The sequence below is a fragment of the Neovison vison genome, chromosome 13 (genome assembly GCF_020171115.1).
Source record: "Neovison vison isolate M4711 chromosome 13, ASM_NN_V1, whole genome shotgun sequence".
Lineage (NCBI taxonomy): Eukaryota > Metazoa > Chordata > Mammalia > Carnivora > Mustelidae > Neogale > Neogale vison.
The window spans coordinates 43,105,467-43,112,827 of record NC_058103.1 but is presented as its reverse complement, the minus strand read 5'-3'; the positions used below and the strand labels follow the sequence as shown (position 1 = coordinate 43,112,827).

The 7,361-nt window shown below is 46.6% G+C and overlaps 1 long non-coding RNA gene across 1 annotated transcript; it reads left to right on the top strand.

The window, feature by feature from the left end:
• The first annotated feature begins 500 nt into the window (after positions 1 to 500).
• LOC122893540 lies at positions 501 to 5,017 on the top strand. The gene is made up of 3 exons (XR_006381645.1): positions 501 to 730; positions 4,083 to 4,152; positions 4,759 to 5,017. It is a non-coding gene; the product is annotated as an uncharacterized LOC122893540 (long non-coding RNA).
• The last annotated feature ends 2,344 nt before the right edge of the window (positions 5,018 to 7,361 follow it).

The window sequence follows — 7,361 nt, the reverse complement described above, 5'->3', positions numbered from 1 at the left end:
AAAAATTTGATCCGAGGAAACATTGTCCTATTGTCCTAGTTCTGTCAAGCCCATAAAATTAAAATGGACGTACTTTTCTTAAAGGGGAAAAGAGAGAGAGAGAGAGAGAGAGAGAGAGAGAGAGGGAAAGTAGTTGAAGGCCCAAGGAGAAGAAAGCCACTGAGTTAAATGTTACTTGTAACAAACAGGCATTTTTTGTAGGTGTGGGCTCTGAGCTGCTGTGTGGCCACCGAACAGGGATTCCTGTGGGGGTCGGGGGTGGGGACAAAGGGGACAATCTCTCTTTAGATAAAGCCACTAGAAGGTCTTATCTTCCAGCGCTAGTAAGGAGAGATCTCGGATTTGGGGGAAGACATTTCTTAGCAAATCTAACCTTGACCAAGTTTCAAATGACCAAGTGATTAGCACGTGAGCGTTCCTGGGCAGCCAGGGTGCGGCCCTGTAAACAGTGTTGCCTGGGCGCTCCCACAGGAGAGGGAGGGAGAATGCGAGGGAAGGGCCTAGAGCAGGGAGGGCTGGTTTTTTTTTTTGTTTTTGTTTTATCCGGAGAAGCAGAGGTGAAAAGAACAGTTTCCAGCTTGACTTCTCCAAGTGGGAGCCACTGGAGGGTGTAAACCGAAGGGCCAGCTGATGTGATTTGCTTTTTTATAGTCAGATCACCCTGGCTGCCAAGTTTAGGGTAGACGGAAAGGAGAAAGGATTAGAAGCTGGTTGGAACTACGAAAACGAGGTATGATGGTTGTTCAGAGCAGAGTGGTGATGGAGGAGATGCCGAGGAAAGGTTGAATTCTGGATTTATTTGAAGGCGAACCAATCCTTTCAGGATATGGGGCTCATATGCCAAAATATGATATTTCGGGATATAAGGAAGAGTAAGGGATGACCCCAATTTGTTGTCCTGAGTAGCTGGGACAATGAAGTTGCCACTGACTTGCATGGAGAAGGCCGTCAATGGAAACCAAGGCTGGGGCATTCAGTCTTCATTTTGAGATGTGTGTGGGACTTCCTGGTGGAAAAGTCAGGTAGGCAGAGGGCATGACTTATCAATTCAAGAGTCATCTATTTACAGGTGTTTTTTAAAGCCTTGAACTGGATGAGATCACCAAGGAGGTGAAGATGAAGATAAAAAGAGGTCCTGGGGCGTGTCAACATTGGGCATATTTGCAGCTTATCAAACTAATTACAAATGCAAAATAAGCTAACTTTGTATAGAAAAAAAAAATTAGCTATCTGATCCCTTCATGGGCCCTGAAGGATTGAAACACAGGATGTGTACATTATCAAGGAGACAAGGCAAGGTCACTAGGAAATGATGACATCCAAGGGGCTGGGAGGGACAGGGGGTGATAGCTATCACCTGCGGAGCATACTGGCCCAGGAAGGGGAGGGTGTATGTAACAAAGCTCACCATGCAGATGTCACTACGGAGTTGACAGAAGGCAAATAGGAACAGACCGAAGCCCAAGGAACTATCCCTCTTTGCACATTTTTTTTGGACTCCTGTTCCTCCTCACTCTTCACTGCCCTCACCCACAACCTTCCGGGCGGTGCAGGTGCCCACACGTGTGCACATTCCCTTTTTCTCACGAGGAAGAGACCGGAGACACTAGACTCCGCAGGGCCGGCCTGGACTCCCATTCCCCATCCCTTCACCTCTTCCTTTCTTCTTCATCTCCCTGCCACCGCCCAGCATTTCACCAAGTCTGTTTACTGTCCTAGCCACTGGCTTGGAAACCCCATGAGGATGCCGACTTAATCCTTAGTGCCTGGAACTGTCCTTAGGATACAGCAGGCGCTCAATAAATACGTACTCATGAAATGGGTGATGTGCTAAAAGGCAGTGAGGGTTAGCGATGCCAACACCTACTAGTTTTTTTCATCAGCCATCCTAGCCTCACTTTTCTGAACTCCGGAATGGAAATCCTACCTACCTATAAGTTGGGAGAATTAAAATTAAATGAGATCATGGACATTGGGGAGGGTATGTGCTATGGTGAGTGCTGTGAAGGGTGTAAACCTGGCGATTCACAGACCTGTACCCCTGGGGATAAAAATATATTATATGTTTATAAAAAATAAAAAATTTTTAAAAAGTCAGTTTTTCACTGATAATAAAAAAAATCTTTAACAATTGCACAGAAAAAAAATTAAATGAGATTATTTTTGTAAAGTTCCTGGTCTATAATGGCTATACAAGAGAAGTTTTCTCCCTACCGCTCCTCCCCTTTGGTCCCAAGAGAGTCAAGGTAGAGAGTCCCAACTCTGATGTCCCCAATGCAAACTAGCTTCCAGGATGCTGGGTTCTCTCTGGCGTCTCAGCTTCATATGGAGGAAAGTTCTAAATGTCAGAGAGTGAATGTTAATGATTAAGAACTGCATTTTTTAAAAAAGATTTTATTTCTTTATTTGACAGACAGAGAGAAAGATCACAAATAGAGAGGCAGGCAGAGAGAGTGGGGGAAGCAGGCTCCCCGCTGAGCAGTGAGCCCGATTCGGGGCTCGATCCCAGGATCCTGGGATCATGACCTGAGCCGAAGGCAGACGCTTTAACCCACTGAGCCACCCAAGTGCCCCAAGAACTGCATTTTATAGGATGCTCTCATAACATGAAAATAGCAGGATTACCAAAAACTACATCAGAAAAGAACTAGATAACATTTTCTCAATGACAACTTGGCTCATAGTAAACACTGGATAATATCTGATGAATGAATCAATGAACGCGACAGTGAGAGCAATTAAAATTGAACCTGAAAGTAAAGGCTCTACTACAACTTGCCCTTGATTATCAATACATTTCATCCTAATGAAAGTAGCCTACACTGCATTTTCAAGTGCTCTCATTTGTCAGTGGAATTCCCTTTGATCACACACTAAAATGCAAAATTTACATTTCTGCATTGAAAAAAAAATTTCCATTCGATTCCAAATATCTTTAATTTTCCCAGCAAAGATGTTAATTTCTTAGTAATTTGGCATGAGATTTAAGCACTTCAAACATCTCTCATTCTCCCCAGTCCTTTTTTATGCTTTCTACACTGTACAGAAGTTGTTTCTTTCTACTTGTAAGATTCATGAGCGCCCAGGGAAGTTCTGGGCACAGAATAAATAAGCGGAAATGATGCCAAGAGGAAGGTTATGATGTTTGCCATCAATAAGAGAGTAACGGCGTGCTCAGGATAGGCTGTGGGCAAAGCTCCTGAAGGCTCAGTCCCAGAAGGGTAGTTTGAGGTCATCTTGGAGAAGTTGTTCTTGGCGCTGGAACCCCCAGAAGACTGGGGTGGGCCGGAACTCTACTTTGAAGTAACTTCTCCCGGGTCAAATGGACTGAATGACTGTGATTCAAGGTCTATCAAAAGGAAAAAAAATTAAAGCTTCTTCTTGGCTTGAGACATCCATGCCAGATTTCTGCCTGCAGCAAATTTTCGTGGACAAGCCGGGCGACAGTGAACATATGGGTGTGCTACGGAAGATGGCAGCCAGTGGGAGGCCTCTACCGAGGCAGCTTCTGCTGAGACTCGGCTGAGGGGCCCATCCAGGAACTAGTGCTCAGTCTGACCATCGTCCCACCAACCCCCCCCAACTCCACCCCCATCCACTCGTACCCCTGCCTTCACTTCTTAGGCTTTGAGTCTGCTCTGCACCGGGACAGGCTCTCCAGGAAAAACCGGAAAGTGTTTGCCATTTGCCGAGAGGGTCTGTGACTGCAGGCCTTGCCTCTGATGCTCAGGAGAGCTTGGAACAACCCGAGAACTAATGTTTTCGTGCGGAACAGGGCTGGAGAGGGCAGAGGGAGAGCTAGAATAGCGATTCTGAGCAGCCTCCAACTTTACAGGCACTGGGCTCGCTTCCCTTTCCGCCTCAGTTAGGACCAGGAGCCAGGGCATCCCAGAGGCTCCCCAAGGGGCAGGACACATCTGATGTGTGACCCTGGAACCTTGGGACCCCTCCCAAGGCATCCGTTCTGGGAAGCGGGGCTGGAACACTTGGCCTGGCTCCATCGCTGACAGCCTTCTGGGGTGGCTGTGGTTTGAGGGCCACAGGGCGCCAACAGCTTTCCTGTGCTCATTTTTGTTTCATAGGTGCAACCCATCTCTGAGGCAACAATTACTCTCACACGGATGAGGAAACCAAACTCATGGAGACTTTGAGGTACTGTCTGCACTCAAGTAGTTAGTAAGAGGCAGAAAATCCTGGAATCAAAACACAATGCCAAATTCAGGCTCTCAGTGCATTTTCTGCCCTGTAGATTGTTCTCTTCCCTTCTAACCGGTGAGGAAACGACGGACCGGCTGGGCTTACTAATGGAGAAAGCCTTGCTGGGTCATCCAGTTGCCTCTGCACCGTCTCCCCAACCCCCACCTTGAGATGTAGTAAACCTAAAGGAAAACACAACTGCAGCTTTGCATTATGCTCTTTAAAGAAAGCAAACTTGATCTTTGCGGATTCAGTGCCAATTCCTAGGACATTGGTGGTCCTCACCCAAATTAGCTCATGGGAAGCCACTGCAGCTTGTCCTTGCTTGATATTATATATAATTATGATTTATACTTAACTTTGGTGGAATTGGATAAGGGCCTTAGAGGGACACAAATACAGACCTTAATGCCACCTGGCCTTTGCCATTCTTAAGGGAAAACAAGGCTATGGGAGCTCTCCTCCACAACCTTGTGAGCGGCTGCCTGGCTAATCTTTATGGCCAGGGATGTTGACTTTATCTGGGTTATTAGTTAACAAGATTGATTTTCTCCTTTCTAGTGTCCCATGGATGACTCTGCTTGCTTTGTATGGACTGATGACCACCTGTTGAGAGACAGACGACTTACAGACAGCATGTAAACTATCTTTTTTCTGATTATGCTAACACGGGCAGCTGGAGAAACCTTAGACCCCTCTGATGTCTGATTTTTTGTGGTCACATAGAAAGCTCTCTTGACAGAGCCTCGAAGGTCACCTCCATCCCCAGGTGAACAGAGCACCCCGTAAGTCCAAATAAAATCAGTTCCTAGCAACCGAACAGTTAGTACTTTACTGACTCAAAATATCTCCCCAAACACCAAGGAACTTGGCTGATGGAAGATAGCAGTCCCCAACTGACCATTCTCTCCCCAGGTGGGATTAGGCCTTGCAGTATTGCTCAATAAGGCTCACACTCCCGGCAGCCACATTAGCTCTGGAGGGACATTTTCACCTCAATCCCCTCCATCCGTCTACCCCCTTCACCATCTACCCCCTTCACCAGCTGACCCATGCCCCTCCCCCACAACCACACCAGCACAGACATCATCTTCACCTCTGCCTTCTCCTGATGCTTCCTCACCTCTCTCCCTCTCTCCCCTTCCTCATCACACACCACCCCTCAGGCTTGGAAGCAAGGCCTTCCTGCTTCTGGGGGGGTATTCACCAGGTTCTTTCTTGGGAGACGAAACACTGTTTTAGAGTCACTTCAGGAGAGAAATATTTGAGAGTTGGAGTCTTACTCCAGCCCCTTGCAAAAACCTTTACGCTCGTGTGAAGAAGGGCAAGAAGCCCCCCAACCACACACCGAGGGCCTCTGTTCTTGCCTGTGTTCCCACCACCTAGAGAAGGAACCCAGTTGGCCGGGGAGCTCCTGGTCCAGAGGAGGCCCCCTGGCTGGTGAAGGTGCTACAAAGGGGGCTGCCTGCCATTTTTGGTAGACAAGCAAGGCCTCTTCTCCAGGGCCTCTCAGGCCAGGGTGACCTGGAAGACAATAGTGGGGTGGCATCTCCCCCACCTCCCTGGGGAACCAGGTCACCCAACCTTGCCCCCCATCTGCCCGTGTGGGGTTAATGCACCTCCCCCAAGAACTTCCTGGCTGGGCCTTCTCAGGAGGCACGTGGCCGGCTGGCCTCGCAACACGGCATCACATTTGGAAGCTTTGGCTCTGTTTTTCAGGTGCTTAATGCATTGTGAAAACAAATACCTGGAGAAAGCAAACTTTTCTCGGGGATGCAAATAACCATGGATGTGCTTGGTTTTGTAAAGACGGCTGAACACTGCTGGTTGCCTGAATGGCTTTATTACATGTGTGAGCCATCGGAAATGCCGCTGCACTCCCAGTCAACAGGGGCAATCTGTAACCACAAACTCGGTGACAGAAAGACAAATGAGGAAATCTCAGGACCCAGTGAGGCCTAATTAGTATCCATACAGGAAACTCTCCAGTAACCTGGCAGTTTGCAGCCGGGGGAGGACACGCGCGGCATTGTCTTAACCACAAGTTCATCAAACGCGTAATTAGCCACCGGCCACCAGCCACCTTTGCAAACTGGGTCTGAGCTGCTGCCAATCCCAGACCGGCCAGCGGGTGTCTCTTAACAGAAGGCTAGGTAGATGTACAAACACTGTGCTCTCCAGCAGGGCCAAATAGCCAGGCCTGTCTGGCTTTTTGACGTGGCGGACTCACAATATTTTCCCCTGTGTTAATGAACTTGGATTTCAGGGGTCGGTTCCCCTCAAGTTACCTCCAAAAGAAGAAAGCCCAGGGCATCACTTTCTGTCAGAGTTGAGGGACTGCTATGGAGAGAGTTGGCCTGTAGAGGATGACCTTGGTTCAGACAATTAGTTTCCATGGTCGAGAGGCATCAAACACTTCCAACAAAGAGAGATATTAGAAGCCTGGCAGTTCTAACCTTCCACATCCAGCATGGTGAGAAAGGCCTCGGGATCCCCACCTTCCCATTTCAGCACTGCAGAAAGAATTAACTGGAAAATATTGTCTCTGCAAATAAAAAATAACAGTACATCCAATTAAGCATGACCAATAAAGATTAAAGTGTGTGGCTTTTCTTTCTGGACATATCTGTCAATTCACTCTAGGACCAATATAGACTATTTCTCTCAGGAGGTGAGATTACAAAGGAAGAAAAATGTTCTCAGAGCTCAGTTGGTAATTAATCTTTGCATATGACTTCCTCATAGTTCCCATTAATTATCAATATTCAATCATGCATTAAAAATGGATTTTTCTTTGACAGAATTTAGCTGTTTATAAGACTTACTATATCAAACTAACTTCTAATATAATCACAGAGCTTGGCCTTGCAAACCTTCATTACATTTTTACAAATCCTTTAGCGGAAGTTTCCATACAAACACATTAATAATAGCCAATTCAGCAAAATCAACATGCAAAAAACAATACCAAAAGCAAACATAAGCATATCAACCAGCTGCAATGTGTGGCCTTTATTTGGATTCCGATTGACACAAACTGGATTTTTTTTTCTTTTAAATTATGATACTTTGAGATGATTGGAAATTGGATATTGTTAAGAAACATTATGAATGTTTAGGCATGATAACTGTATTGTGGTCATGTTTAAATGTTCATGGATAAT